The sequence below is a fragment of the Eurosta solidaginis genome, chromosome 4 (assembly GCF_040869045.1).
Source record: "Eurosta solidaginis isolate ZX-2024a chromosome 4, ASM4086904v1, whole genome shotgun sequence".
In the NCBI taxonomy this organism is placed as follows: domain Eukaryota; kingdom Metazoa; phylum Arthropoda; class Insecta; order Diptera; family Tephritidae; genus Eurosta; species Eurosta solidaginis.
In genome coordinates this window covers 150874400-150890697 of record NC_090322.1, presented here as the reverse complement: position 1 = coordinate 150890697, position 16298 = coordinate 150874400, and the positions used below count along the sequence as shown (strand labels likewise).

General features: G+C 36.9%; 1 protein-coding gene across 3 annotated transcripts in view; it reads left to right on the top strand.

Annotated features, from left to right (window-relative positions):
* The window catches only part of LOC137250502 (inactive dipeptidyl peptidase 10), a 768065-nt gene that overhangs the window by 367884 nt on the left and 383883 nt on the right, over positions 1–16298 (top strand). The gene's annotated exons all lie outside the window — the stretch shown is intronic.

Below are 16298 nucleotides of genomic sequence, written 5' to 3'. Positions count from 1 at the left end.
TCCCAGTCCCACTCCTAGTCTCAGTCCCAGTCCTTGTCCTAATCCCAGTACCAGTCCGTCTCTGGATAATATATTACTCTGTACTAAAGCCCTCATCAACAGCTTTCATTTGATATCCATATTGTATAAACACTGTCTAGGCATTCACTGGCCCATGTTTTTGCCTATATCGCGAGACCCTAGTCACCCAGGGGTATAAAAATTACCCTCTACTAAAGCATTCATCAACAGCTTTCATTTGTTATCCATATTATAAACAAATTCTAGGGATACTCGGGTCCACGTTTCGGATCTCGAGACCCTGTACGTCGATCGCAACCAAACCTATGTAGTAACCACCGCGTGAGGTTTACGCAACTTGTGTGAAAGTTTGAACAAAATCGACCGACTCATCTCTTGAAATACTGGCGACCAACTAGCACACATTTTAACCTTTCTTGTTATGTATATAGATTTTTATTTTTCACACTTCACTATAATATTAAAACGAAATGCAGATTCTCGTTGCTTTTGAAATTCGGTTTAAAAATTGCACATGGAACAACTAAAGACTGTTCTGAATTTAAAAAAATATCATAGTACCTCTAAATCGCGGGCCCCCTCAGAAACCCCAGGCCCAGGGCTAATCCCCCACCTTCTAGGCGGGCCTGGTGATGTGCTATACTTGATATCATTCGCTATAATATTTTTTATTGATAAGAACGCTTAATTAAACACCAACCAATTACACGGAAGTATATCCGCACCACCTGAAAATGTGAGTGCCGGTGCGTATACGTAATATTTTAGTATTACGTATAAGCAAATAAAAAAATTTGCAATAAAATAATATTTCGTCTATAAATTGAGATATAACCTATCCTATATTTCAAGTTAGATCAAAATTCATACGGAGTACAAAACAAATTCAAAATCGGTTCAGTAGTTTAGGAGTCCAACGGCGGCAAACATAGTGACACGTGATTTTTATATATTAAGATGATGGTTGGTAAGACCAAAGGAGGTCTCTAGTCCGACGAAGAGAAACCACTATTCACCTTCCCATTATGCTGGGCACCATCAGCAAACAATTTGATGACACCCTGACAAATATGTTGCCTATTGACTCAGCGGGTGAAAATTTTACTGTAAATTTGAATAAATTAGAGCTTGCGCAAAGTCATACTATTTGACGATGAAACTTTTTTCAGATTAATATAAACTCAGTAAATTTTTATGTGATGAAGCCTTTGGCGGGAGCAGTGCTGCCCTTTTTTCGCAGCTAGCTATCAGCCACTTCAATAGGAAACCATTCTGAAACACCTTTATTTTAGTTAACTCTAAATTGCTTCCATATCGAAAAAAAGGTTGAACGATCGAACTGTATTGGCCGTCCACTATTTTAAAAATTTTAGAATGCTCGAACTGTAAAAAAATTGAAATATCTTTACGGCTTGCAAATAAGTATGTACATAGTGTAGGTGTTACATCACAGTAGCAAACCACTTAGACAATAACGAAAAGGAACAAGTACACTCATTTAAATAAGAAAACGTCGTGCATACAAATATTGCTATACCCAGCTGTATCTGTACACAGAGTTTGCCTGTACTCAAAGTATTGATTGGATCCATTTTTTTTTTTTAAATATTTTGTAAAGCTAGGTCGTGCAAGGTCTTAAAAAATTTTTAAATTGCTATTCCGAAAGACTTACAAAGTAAGAATACTACGGTAACTCTTCCTTTTGAAGGTCAAATTAGGTGTAATCCATCACTTATCTCAGTTTTGATCCGCATACCTCGCTGGTGATGCTCCGAACAAGTATGTAGGTTTCCACAGGTTAATTGCTTTCATTTAAATCTATTACTAATGAAGAGATACCTAACCGCCCAAGACATCCATCTGTTAGAGAGCTTACAACCTCGACGTGAAGATGTTTTACCATCAGGCTATGTTTTGAAGGTCTTGGCCTTCTGAATGGCGATGAAGATAAAGGTGCACATCATTATACGCTGCTTCCCCGAAGTTAAACTTTGTTCTTCTGTTTACTTGAGCAGACTGTTCGGTAAACTTTACTATACATCACCAACAAAGTTGTAGGCACATACAGGATATTTTTCACATTTCAGATTGTAAATGTCAACACTGGTCTGATTCTCTTGTCGACATTTTTACATCGAAGGGGATATATGCATAAATATTTAGTATTAAATTGACAAGAAAATGAAGTTTATCAATTCATTATATTAAAGAACTTTCTGCCACCAAGTAAAATAACTAATGTAATAGGAGATATCGTCCTTTCCATCCAGTAGCATTAAAGTTGTCGTAGGTTCAGCCTTACAAACAGACGAGGTATGAGGTTATGTTGATAACTGTATGATTGTAAATTGAAAAGTCAAGCGCTGACTATTAGACAGGATGTAAGCTGCTCTGCCCAGCGAGAATTGACGTCACCCCTTACCCTGTTAATAAGCGCCATGAATCCCACAGAAGGAATTAAAAGAATACTCTAAAAAGGTGCGTTTTTTTTTGGAATGATTCCTTTGACCAGTTTAACAGAACGAGAAGTCTGTATCTTTCAAACGCGCCTTATTAGAACTTCCTTTTACGAAATATACGCCCGTTATCGAACTACTGATTCCTCTAAAAATTTGTGTAAAACTCCCCAAATATGTTCCTATATTTTTTATTCGTCTTATTTTAAGGATTATGTGGGTGAATTTTGCTCACCCTGAATATCAGGCAAATTAATGGTGCTTCCTCATAAAGGAGTAATATCTCTTGAAGTCAGTGAAACTTGTGTTTTTTATATTTCCTTAATTTGTGTCTGGTAGCACAAAGCTGTGCATATAATATTCAGTTTCACCAGAATATAGACTTACTTACTTTTTAAATTTAATTGTATTATTTCGCTTAGCAAATAAAGCCTTAGTTATTGTTATCTTGAAGCAAAGTTAGATAGAAAATAAATTTCATTTTAACAGAGTGCCTGCAATTTGCCTTCCCTAATACATTTCCCATACATTCCTAGCCAAAAATTGTTTATACAACGGTGAAAAGAATAACACAAAATGTTCTTTATATTGAGTAATAAAAATTGTGAATTGCTTGCGGCAAAATGAAATTAGCTTTTTTCCCGAGAGTTGTAGGTAAGAAAGTTATTTGTTGAAAATTTTTATGCGTCCTGGCTTTAATTTACCTTTGCATTGTTTTCAATTTTTTTACCACAATTTGTGAAAATTTCTGAGTCTTGCATTTTAAATATTACTCTTAGGCATACTTTGAGAAACAATTTATACAATTTTATGAAATTCTATATTATCACAAATATCTAATAATACCTAGTGATATATGTGGGCATAAATCTTGCAATCCTACTAGCTAAAAAGCAACTTCTTTGCTTTTGTTGTTAAGTTGGATTTGGTCGCGTTAAAGTAGTCGACTATACTACTCAAGCGAAAACTCACGAAGAGCATTGTAATACCACGAAAGAACTCTTGTTTCCCTTTTGTAGAACTTTGTTTATCCACCGATGAAGTCAAACCTCAGAATTTCTTTTATTATTGCGGATTCTAGCACCGCATGGCACCCACAGAATTGTCTGCGAAGTTCTCGGTTGTGAAAACGTTGGCTATAACAGTTTATTGAAAAAAAAAATTGTATTTTGTGGAGTGTTTTGGTTTAAAAATTGACCATTTCGCCATTTTTTTTTTTTGCGTAGGCTCGAAAATAATTTTTTTGGGTATGCGTAGTGGAACTTTTTTTCTCCTGAGCCCAAATCCTATCGAAAAATCGATAGCGCGATATCGGTTAATTTTCGTCCATACAAATCGAACCAGGTTAATATAAAGTAATAATAATTCAATCACTTATACCATATATTGTGGTATTTATATATTTTGTCGATATTTCGATTTCAATTAGAAATCATCTTCAAGGTTGTAAATAATACATTTTTTTTTTCGATTCGTTCGAGCTCAAGGCAAAGCAATTCCTGTCTACGACCTCACAAAGCATCCACCTCTGCCTCTAATTTTACTTCAAACTTGTACTGTTATGCGTGTCTCTTGTTCTTTCAGTTGAGTAGCCATATATGTCTTTTGTTCATTCAGCTGTGATAAAATTTGTGTTTCCTGTGCTTCAATCTTTTATGTTATGCGTGTCTCCTGTGATTCCAGTTGTGATGACATTTCGGTTGATATTTGTGACGACATTTGCTTCAACACAGCTAGTATCGCGTTATTGTCAACACTTGCCAATGGATTCGGAGTCTCTACCTTCTCCACCATTTTAGTCGCTAACTCTTCTACATCGGGATAAAAGACATACTTGCCTACATTAATTCCTTTAAACTCCATTACCTCTCGTAGCCGTATTGAAGCTCGATCTTATTGCCGGTTGTATTCAATCCACGGTTCTCCAACTCCTTTTTCAGTTGCTGGATTCTTAATTCACTTAACTTTTCCATGTCCAAGTTGTATTCGAAATCTTCAGAATTTATTCAACAATTCCTCTTCTGACACCAATTGTAAAGAATTTAGTGAAATTCCGCTTATTCAAAATCTTCTGCTAACGTTCGAATCGCTAAACTGTTGAACTGTTTAATGATGCAACAATGGTCTTTTTTAGACAAAGTACACTTAAGTTCACAACCAATAGCGTGCTTTAATCAAAGTGATTACTGCCTACTCAGCTTTTGCTCCTTTTATACTCTCTGCTGTCTCGTTCGCATATTTCTAGGCGGGTTTTCTGCTAGAATTTTCTACTTAGTTACCAGCTGTACGCGTCGCGTGTGTATCTGTATCTGTATCTGTTTAGTTAAATGGGTAACGCAGAGTGCCTAAAGCGTACTGATGATGAAAGCTTAGCACCCTTCGAAATTGATCTATCTGCGCAGCTATAGCAGGTTGTCTGAAAAAATGTCTATTTAAGTACTATTCCAAAAAAAATGCAATTTTTCAAATTTAGAAAAATAAAAAAAAAAAACAATAATTATCACAAAAAAAAAATATTGTTCTGGCCTTGAGCTCGAATCGAACCTTGAATCATTTATCAATAGGCCGATAAAAGCATATATATTTTTTTTTAATTTATTAATTTTTTTTTTTTTTGTGAATGCACTTTATCGACTAATTTAAATTCCAGTATTTGCAATGCAAAAGTGTCACCTTTAAATATTTATGGATGCGCTTAAAGTTGTTTGATTTGTTTCTTTGGCTTTAAAATTTGAGAATTTTGTTCTCAGCCACTTTTGAACATATATATATATAACAATTATACGGATGTATGTATACAAAACCAAGAACGAGATGCTGCAGATTTTTGCAGCCGACATTTGCAATTCGCCCCGACCTAATGCACCCAAAATACAATGCCATTCACATTCAGTCTCGCAACAACGGATAGTATATTTGAAACAACTAGAACTCCAACTTATATAACTACCAGTAATGCCGTCGACAAACACATTCAATTCCATTTTAACAAAAAATAAGAAAACCAAATTTAATTTGAATTTAAATTTCGGTTGGGTATGCAAATATACAACAAAATTTATATTTTGTGCACAAATGATTACAATTCAAGACAAGAAATTCAAAAATATACTTTCTTATGCTTGTAAAATTACTCTAGGATATTTAGTTTGTTATACGTCGCGATTGTCGAAATATAGATATGTAAGTTGCAAAAACGAATAGTTTCGTATAAAGTGACCTATACTGCGATTATTTTCTTCAGTTTTGGTTCATCCAAGCTGGGCGAACATTTAGCAATGTAGCTGGTCGGTTTGTTACAGAAATAATTTTTTTCTTTTCCAAAATTGATAAAACTGATCTCGGCCGTGGTAGCTCAGCCAATTTTTAGGGAAAATGTGAAAGCACCACACCAACTTAATCTTTTTTACTACTATTACTCTGAACTCGATTTCAAATTTTTTTAGTTAAAGCGAAAACGATAATCGGGAGTACAAATTCTTACAATTTTCTTAATATATTTTAAACTTCTCCAATATTTTCTGAGATTTTTGTAAAAATATAGTTGCGAGTAGCCCTAGAAACTCATAAGCATAACACGCTTACATTCCTTTATTTACTAGCAGACCCGGCAGACGTTGTTCTGCCCTAAATTTGGCCTATCTGCATACATTTTAATAAGCATTTTCCGTCTAATTCTGCCCAACCCCTCTACACTTTTTCCTAATATTTTTGTTCACTCCTCCCTCCGTCTTTTTCGCTTCATCTCCATTTTCGTCTCATTCTATCTCTTTCTCAGTCTCCTTCTCTCTTTTGTCTTCTCTCAAGTTTTTCTCCTTCTTCTTCATTTCTTATTGCCAGTCCCAGAGGGTGGTATGTATTTTGTTCCGGTCCCATTCCGAGTCTCAGTCCCAGTCCCACTCCGAGTCTCAGTCTCAGTCCCAGTCCTAGTCCTAATCTCAGTCCCAGTCCGTCTCTGGTATACTTCCCCGATATTTCAGGCAAATCGAATAGGACGTATGTAAATAGGTACATGTGGGTATTATTAATTCTTGTCTTCATTTCGGCTTCGCATGCATATTTATCAGTTTTGCCAGGTTGATGCGACTGAATCGAATATCACAATGAACTTTAGAGCTCTCAGCAACAGCTTTCATTTGATATCCATAATAAACAAACATTCTAGGGTTATCCGGGTCCATGTTTTGCCCTATATCTCGAGACCCTAGCATCCCAGTTGTATGAAAATTATCCTGTACTATAGCACTCATCAACAGTTTTCATTTGATATCCATATTGTATAAACACATTCTAGGGGTACCCAGGTCCACGTTTTGGGCTATTTCTCGAGACCCTAGCCTCCCAGTTGTATGCAAATTATCCTGTACTATAGCACTAATCAACAGCTTTCATTTGATAGCCATATTGTATAAACACATTCTAGGGGTACCCGGGTCCACGTTTTGATCTCAAGACCCTAGACACGTAGCGAAAAAAAAGGTTGACGTTGGCCGATTCTCAGACCTACCCAATATGCTCACAAAATTTCATCAGCCGTTTCGGAGGAGTTCAGCCTCTAAAACCGTGACAGAAGAAATTTATATATTAGATTTAAAATACACATATAAGACATAGTCTTTTAGAGTGCCATATTTGTTATTATTCTTATTACTAGTACAAAGTAAGTTTAAAAGCTAGAAACAAAAATAGAAGTAACATTCAAACCATACAGCATGGTGATAGGTAAAAAAGAAAAAGAAAAAGTAAAACAAATAAGAATGTTCAAGAAAAAAGGGTACGATGTACGGCTAATTTGAAGCACTTAGAATTTGATTCTAACTTTACTTCATTAGGCAAAGCATTCCACAACTGCACAGCCCTAACGAAAAACATTATCGATGTTACTGAATACTTAAATGTGGTGCAATTAGATTGCAAGTACGGGATGATTGTGCGAAAGTTAGTTTTACAAAAAGGTATTCCAGTGTACGAGAAAAGATAATCTTATGTATAAATCATAGTAAACAACTGTCAAAGAACGCTGATAAATTGCATTCAAGAATAGTTTTTGAGAAGTTCGAAATATGATCTTATTTCCGTTTAAGATAGATATATCTGGCACAGTTATTAATCAGTAGTTGATATTTGTTCATGAAGGCTTTATCCAGGCAACCGTATATCAATTCATGGTAAGATATTATTGGTATTAATAGACTTTTGACAAGTTTAAGTTCTATATCTTCTCGAATAAAATAAGCCGTTTTCCATAAATGCCTTAGCATATAATATAACCTACTAATTGAGGAATTCGCATGATCAACACAAATAAGATGCTTATTTAAGATAAATCCAAGAGTTTTGACAGTCTTCTCATATTTCACAACACTTCCATTTAGAACTATCGGAGAAATGCCATTCAGATTGTGGGAAAAATGTGAAATAGCAATAGCCTGTGTTTTGGATGCATTAAGGTGTAGCTTACTCTTTTTAGACCAATGAAATATAGCTTCTAAATCTTCATTTAATCGGCAAACTAAATCCTCCATTAAGCCAAGAGGGGCAGAAAGGTATATCTGAGCATCATCCGCATACAGATGAATGGATACATTACAGTATTTTTATATGTCATTAATATACAGAATAAATAAAATTGGACCAAGGATAGAACCCTGTGGTACCCCAGATTTTACTGGTAATAACCTGGATCCACTATCCCCACATATTACCCGTTGATACCTGTTTGTCAAATAGCTCTGAAGTAGCTTTACAGCATCGCTACTGAATCCAAAATATTTTTTTTAGCTTATGCAGAAGAATGCTGCGCCAGACCGTGTCGAATACCTTAGAAAAGTCAAACAACGTAAGAACTTTGAGCTCGCCATTGTCAAAGTTTGGTCGTATGTCTTCTAAAACCTTGGGCATAGCGGTTGAGCAACTATGACCAATGCGATAACCTGATTGATTTTCCGAAAGCAGATTTTCTTCAGTCAGATATTTCCTAATCTGGTTCGATAAAAGCTTTTCCAAAACTTTTGGTTAACATGGAAGAATACTTATTGGCCGAAAATCACATGGTTGGGAAGCATTGCGTCAATGGCGCAATCACATAAGGTAATATAAGTTTAATAAATCTTAGACTTATTTCATCTTCTCCTGTTGCATTTGATTTTATTGAAAGTATGGATTGTATTGTTTCAAAATTCAGTGATATTAGAAAAGTTAAATTTACTGCACCAATCAAACAAAGAATCGTCGCTGGAAATATTTGACTCACTCTCATTCCATAACTTGGTAGCAAAGAAATCATTCATTACATCAGCTTCAATCGAGCATTCCGATTTTAAATCATTCTTAATACCAAGTTGTTTTAGATTATTCCAGACAATCTTACATATATTAATTTCACTTGTATGTTTGAGTTTTGGACGACAGCTCTAAAAAAGTACCCGGTTCAAAGAAGTATTCGTTTCCAATAAGTACATAGCTGTAAAAACTACCCGGTTCTTAAAAAGTATCCGGCACAAAGAAGTACCTGTTTCCAACAGGTAACCGGTTCTTGAAAAATTCTCGGTTCTGAAAAAGTACCCGATTTAAAAAAAGTAGCTTGTTCTAAAACGTACCCGGTTCAGAGAAGTGTTCGGTTGAAAAAAAGTATCAAATTCTTAAAAACTATCCGGTTCTGAAAAAGTACCGACTTCATAAAAACAACCTCTACATAAAAAGTGGCTGGTTCCTAAAGAGCACCTGGTAAGTAAAAAACAACCGGCTCAAAAAAACTGTTCAAAAAAAGTGCGAACTTTTAAAAAATTGTCCTGTTGGAAAAATTAGCCGAACTTATAAAGGTAAACGGCTCCAAGCAAGTAACCAATTCTTGAAAAGTAACTGATTCAAAAAAATACCCTGTTCTAAAAAACCATTCGTTCTTGAAATAATACCCGGCCGTTAGAAAATGCGCGGCTCTTTAATAAAATCCGCCTCTAGAAAAGTGCCCGGACCATAAAAAAGTAACCGGTTCAAATAATTACCTGGTTCTTAAAAAAACAACTTTCTAAGAAAGCACTCAGTTCTTTAAAAATACCCATTAAAAGTAGTAAAAAGGACCCGGTTTTGAATAAGTACCCAAATTCAAAAAGTTACCAGATTTCAAAAAGTATGGCTCTTAAAAAATGATGCGGTTCTAAAAATTATCTGCTTCAAAAACAGGAGCCGATTCTTAAAAAAGGGTCTGGATTCATATCCAGACCGCATTGTTGATCAAAACGTTCCCTTAATCGCGTGAATAGCACAGCTCAATTCGTTCTTCGAGTGAAGATTAACACATTTCGTTTGTTTGCGTAGAAGACTAGCAGGTTTCAGTTAGTCTCTTGCTATATCATATTAGCTTGTCACTATTACAACCAACTACTTAGCAAATTACTGCATAGCTTATATAATTGCATCCAAATAAGACTGGTTTTATTACGATTAAGTCATTCGCAGATTCTAAAAATATTATACTCAAGTAATTCAGCTTTTTGTAGAAACAGTTTGGTATCTAAACATAAGCTAATTTAGGTAATCCACCTCATAATTTTTCACAAAATAACTGTTAATAAAATAATTAAAAAAAGATTTAGATTGAACGGTTTTATTGAAAACAATACTTACATTATGTAATAATAATACTAAAAGCTAGAAAATAATTAGATAGTTCCTAGGTCCTAGTCATCACTCTCCTCATCAATCTAGGGCGTGGATCAAACAATTAAATAAAAGCGTTGGACCTGTAAAATTTAAATCGGTAGTCATAAGTAAGACCAGCTTTTATTTAATTGTCTAATCAGCACCCTAGATTGATGAGGAGTTTGACAACTAGTACCTAGGACCTACCTAATTACTTTCTAGCTTTTAGTATTATTATTATATAATGTAAGTATTGTTTTCACTAAAACCGTTTAACTTAAAAATGTTTTTTAATAATTTTATTTTCAAGTTTTCAGTCTTTATTTAATCGCCCATTATTTCTCATTATATTTAGTTTATTTAGTGGCTCATTATTACAAGGACTGTTTCCTGACAATTTGTTATAATCTAAGTCCTAAACATATCATCCTTCCAAAGACTTTACTCGACTCGGCGCCACATATGGGGGACAAGCACTCACACACACCACATATGAGGGACGCGAACTCCAAAGTATTTTGTTGTCACTTCTACTGGACTGTATGTAATATTTTGTGAAATATTTCGATCAATGCGCCACCTACCGGAGATTTTATACCTTTCGTGAACATGAAATGGTATACTAACATTGGTCCGATGTTTGTAACGTTGAGAAATATAGAAGATGGACTCACCATTAAGTATACCGAATTGATCAGGGCGACGAACTGAGTTGATATAGCCATGTCCGTCTCTCCGTCCGTCCGTCTGTCCGTCCGTCTGTCTGTTTGAACGCAAACTAGTCCCTCAAATTTTTAGATATCTCAATTAAATTTGGTACAAGGATGTATTTTGATATTATATTAGACATTTGTCGGATCCGGTAGGATCGGACCACTATAACATATATCTTCCATACAAACAATTATTCAGATAAGACCATTTTGGTCATTCGTGCCGCAATTTAGAAATTATAAATGTGAAACTCGGTGATATATATTATAATATATCATAGAAGATTTTCTGAAAAAATCACTTTGATCGGAGCTATATATAGTTATATCCCATACAACCGATCGTTCAGATAGAAAGATTTTTTTTCAATTTCTCCCTTAATTTAGAAATTATAAACGTGGAACTCGGTGATATATATTTTAACATATCATAGAAGATTTTCTGAAAAAATCACTTTGAGCGCAGCTATATATAGTATATATCCCATACAATCGATCGTTCAGACAGAAAGATTTTTGGCCATTTCTCCCTTAGTTTCCAAAATATAAACACGTGAAACTTGGTGATATATATTTTAAAGTATCATAGAAGATTTACTGTAAAAATCATTTCGATCGGAGCTATATATAATATATATCCCATACAACCAATCGTTCAGATAAGGGGTTTTTTGCCATTTTTTTATATTTATCTTAAAATCGTTTAGGTATGTACATTTGTTCACTATATATTTCTTATCTTATACAGCGCATTATTTGGAGATTACGAATGGGATAAGATTATTGTTCAGCCCCATTCATGAAAGCTATGAAGTCTTCGACACAGCCGAACATAGTCCCGTCCTTACTTGTTTTGTCTTATTATTGCATTGTCATCGGGTTCTGAACAATATTCCAAGTTTGAAGCTTGTAGCTTATCGGGAAGTTACTTAAACTTTAATTACAAAATTCGTTCACAGCGGCCTGTGAAGTCAAGATAAATAAACCCATTTAAAAATAGATGAACCGTAGAAAGGTCAAAGAGTTTACCTAACCGCTTGATGTCAACATTAGTTCGCAGGGATATCACGACTTTGCAAAGTTTGGTGCCATGCCAGCACTTGCTTGACCGACGTCTATTTATTCAAAGCGAAGCTGAATGTATTCCGTGAATCTTCGAAAGGCCAATGCAAGTATTAATTCGTGTTTAAGAACTTCAAATTTAACAGCGAACTTACTCCAAGCGGTATTTCATAATTTCTCGTAAGGCATCTTAATCTATGTACAAAGCTTTTAAGGAATAAATTTGAAAACTAATATTTCATAAATTTGTGCAAATAAAAAAGGCATGAAATCTTGCAGCGAAATCCCCAAAACAGTTTATTGTGTATATTGTTGTTGTATTTGGTTTATTGCCGCATATATAAAAATGAAATGCTTGAGCGTATACATTGAATTTATTTTTCATTGAAATAATTTTTAAATGTTTACACCCACACATATTAGCAAATAAACACTTCTACTGACCTACTGCAATTGGTTGCACAAATGCATACCATAATGTATGTATGTGTGAACGTACAAGCATGTGTGCAAGTTTTTGTACATACATATATACTAGACCAGTGGTGTACAATGCCGACAGAGCTTCGATAACAAACGCAACTTTTATTGTAATATTATGTGCTTGAAATGGCCGGTTCATGAGGACCTCACATAGACCGAGTGAGTCGGTAGTTTACATGGAGAATGCTTATGCCTACAGTTCACGCATAAAATGTTTACTGCTTGAAGCACAAAGGAATTGATATGACACATTCATTCTCTCTCAATTCGTGTCCAAAGGAATGGCCTCGAACTACAGCTGATTGTTCATTCCACTTTAAGCAATGGTTCACTCATTTACAGGAGACGGTCTCAGCTACATTTGTAGTTAAACGTTGCCACTGAGCCAAATAAAATCTGCAAAAATGTTGTAAAAAATCGCTGCTTTTTTATTTGAGTGAGTTAAAATATACATGAGGTCCCAACTTGTAAAAGCACGTACGAAAATTGGTGAGGAGGTATCGTAAGAGGGCTTTGACCTCAATATAAATACTTGAAGGCGAAAATGAAAAACTTTAGTTCTGTCAAAATATGTTTGCAAAAAACTCTTTCAAATTTTAAGGTGGTTGCTGTATGTTTCATAAGTTTTTTGGACACTCAGGGACACCTTTGCAAATGGTTATTCTTGCGCCGTAACACCATATTATGTAGCTAGTTTTGGACATATCCAGAGTGTTTTGCAAAGAAATACTATGGATGCCGCCAGCGATTTTTGATGGGTCCTATTTTTGTTGCAAATATATTTTGGTAGAAGCAAAATATTTAACTCCTGCTTATGGATTATGGATACCGATGTCAAAACGCTTTACCTGATACCCTGCCAACATTTTTGAATTCGGTTTAGCAGTTCGCACCTCATGTAAAATTTCACCTCTTAATTTATTGAACCTTTTCAGAAAAATGATAGAACACAAGATCAGGACGGAGAAGCGGGTAAGAGGGCTCAGAGTATACACTCGCTGCAGGTATGCCTGTCACAAGAGGCGAGTTAACTACCAAGTTGATTAAATGGGTTTGTGTAACGCAACACTTTCAAGGGGTTGCCAGCGCAATTTATAGCTTCTACAACCGAATTTTCAAACCTGACCTACCCGTGGCGGTTCTTGTTTCTTTAGCAGGCGAGGCTCTGACGACCCCAAATTTCTCATGGATATAGGGGGTGGGAGGGCGGTATGGCCTAGAAGGTTTCATGTGGTAATACTTAACCGTTCCTGAGATGGTCTGGCTAGTACCTTAGTGGACAAAGGACCATCAATATCGATAACACTCCACAAAGCCTTCGGGGAGTGTCCTTATCGCTACAACAACAGAACGGATGAGGCAACAGCTGCTTCGATTATACCTAGTAAATCTCTTCAACACCTTTTCCCACGGCACCTTTTTTCCCGTTCTGACGTAATGCAACGTTATACTTTTATTTAATTAAATTTGCGATGTATGACACTCAACAAAATTTAGGCTGAAATATTATAGTAAAGTATACGTATATACTGTCGTTGAAAAATAATTATTTACTGCTTCAACACCATTATACAAGCCAAGGAACTACTGCGCAGAACACCTTTCTGCTCGTCGGCCCCCCTATGAAACGGGATGTCATTGATAGCTTTTAATCGGGAAAAATATTTAGTTTTCGCCTTGAGGGTATTATTACTGACATAAATACGTGTCTTTGAATACCCTATTCGACTGCTTTCAGTAGGAATGATAAAATGACCAATAAGGGTGGAAAACACCAAAAACTTAAATTTATCTATCCACTCATATGAATACGAAGATTAAGAATCAAGCTTTATCACCAATCTAATGCTACTACCAAAAACGATTTCATGTGCGGTCTTTCGATTAAACGTGTTGTTACGGATAAGTTTTTAATGGTTAAAAAAATATATATTTTTTCTGCGGATTTGTAATCCTAATATAAATTCGCGTTTTTAATACGTCATTTGACCAGTTTGCGTAAATTTCCGGTGAAATTATAAATTAGACCGTTGTCCAAAAAAATTTCCAAATTTGATTTCAGAGATGATGTTATCTATGGCCAATGTTACAAAAACTAACTTTTTCGCGTGCTCTTAGGGAGTAAGAAGTTTTATAATAGGACTGATGAAGTACAAGCTGAAACTGATCGCCTGCTTGCTTTACTGGATCGCTGTCGCTGCGCTCACACGACATGTAGTTGAACGCTGAATGGCTTTTCGAAGCTCCTGAGGTGCATCACACATCATACACATGCTCATTCATAAATAAAATGTGAAGTTTTATTTGTGAATATATGTCGGGTATAAGCTTCAATTTTTTCCTTTGTTCTGATGAATTTCGGCATTAAATCGATTTTAGGTTAGGAGGTGAATTCTTTATGAAGTTCCTATTGTATTTAATATTAGATATAATCTCTTAAAAATACCAATTCATTAAACAGTTTTGAAATTTCATGAAATATTCTTTAATGATACACTGAATCACCCTCACGAAGGACAGACATCTTGCCGCGATGCGAGGGCTTAGTCGCTGACCACGGGACTATGCCACCCAGTAGGATGCAGGTTTATATGGATCTCCATGACTGCGTTGGCCTAGTCCTAGGGTGAGCGATGAGCAAGATTTACCCCCTCCAATCCAGGGTGTTATGTGGCACCGTGCCCGTTGGATGGTTTGCAACCGGGAGGTTAATCTGGCTGTATTTGTACGGAGCCTCTCTGACACCGGGCCGCCTCAGAGAGTAGAAATGGTCTTACCGCGGTAAGGGGCTCTGCCCCGGCGGATGACACTTTTCCCCCTTTTCAATAAGTTGACCCTAAGTTAGCCTCGTCTAGCAAGGGGTCGTACGAACAAGATGAATACAAAACAAAGTAAAAAAGAAACTTCGTCCTCCTCCACAGGGAGAAGGACAACACCAAAGGTATCCATACGCGCTAGTGAACTAGGGAGGGCTACCAATGCTACAGGGAAGAGCGACTTGGTAGGGGTCGGCACTAGTATGGCGGCGAAGGGAGTTACGCTGGCAACGGCGAACCCTGACGCGCCTGCTCTTGCCCGACACCGACCAAGCGCCGGAATAGCAACCAATTTTCCCACGGCTGTGGCAGGGGTCTCTGGACCTGGCCACTCCGAGCCAAGGGAAAAGAGGGCCGCAACAGCTACTTCAACCGGGGGAGCGACTGCGTGGGAAACGACGGGTCGGCTCCCCATGGTCGAAAAGAGGGCAACCTCAGTCAAAACGGTCTTAGGTGATCTGACGGGGGCAAGCACTAGTATGGTGGCGGAGGTAGTTGCGCTGGCAACGGCGAACACTGACGCGCCTGCTAGTGCTGGGCGCATGTCTGACGCCGGTACGGCGACTGTTCTTCCCACGGCTGTGACAGGGGTCCCATGATCTGGTCACACTGAGCCAAAGGAGAAAGGAGCCATAAAAAAGACATCATCCGGGGGTACGACCAAGAGGGCAACTACGGGTCGGACCCCTTCTCAAGAAGAGGCCCACAAGGGATCTTTCCACAAGAACAAGAGAAGGGCTGCAAAAGTCCTGTCAAGGTATGGGGACGTTCCGCTGGAAACGCTGTCAGAGAACGCCAGGAGTTGGAAAGCGCGCGAGCTCTACTGCTGAATTTTCGGCGTTCTCTGCCAACAAATGTAGAAAGCGCAACCCCATAAAAAACGTCAAAGGTCCGACGAGGATAATAAACCACCGCCGAAAAGGCACCAGAATCACCCCGCGGTAGCCAAACCCAGCTGTGCCGATGTAGCCAAGGGCCGGATCCTTATAGGAATCCTGGACCGAGGGAATGACCGTGGTGCAATCCCTAAAGACCAGTGGCTGTACGTCCGGAATGAAATCGGTAACGCAGTTCTCTATGTGCTGATGGAGTATCCGGGTAGTCCG